This window comes from Lupinus angustifolius, chromosome LG01 (assembly GCF_001865875.1).
Source record: "Lupinus angustifolius cultivar Tanjil chromosome LG01, LupAngTanjil_v1.0, whole genome shotgun sequence".
NCBI classification, from domain to species: domain Eukaryota; kingdom Viridiplantae; phylum Streptophyta; class Magnoliopsida; order Fabales; family Fabaceae; genus Lupinus; species Lupinus angustifolius.
The window spans coordinates 10,271,106-10,271,383 of NC_032009.1; positions in this window are offsets into that span (position 1 = coordinate 10,271,106).

A 278-nucleotide genomic window follows, 5' to 3' on the forward strand; every position below is an offset into this window, starting at 1 on the left:
GTGAATACTTAGTTTATTTTTCTTGTTAATTTATTTATGTGCAAATCAAACTGAAAAACCACCAAAATATGTTTAAACCATTATTTGTGCTTTAACATGTTTACAAGATTTATTTTATTAGGTAATTCCTTGTGGTTCGACATAACCCTATACTATACTACAATTGAGTCTTGAAAGACGTGTAAATTGTAAAATAGTAAAGTGTTGTTATCAATAAATTTATTTGTTGAAAACACCTTTTAATATACAAAAGTGATGAAACTAACTTACTAACTTTT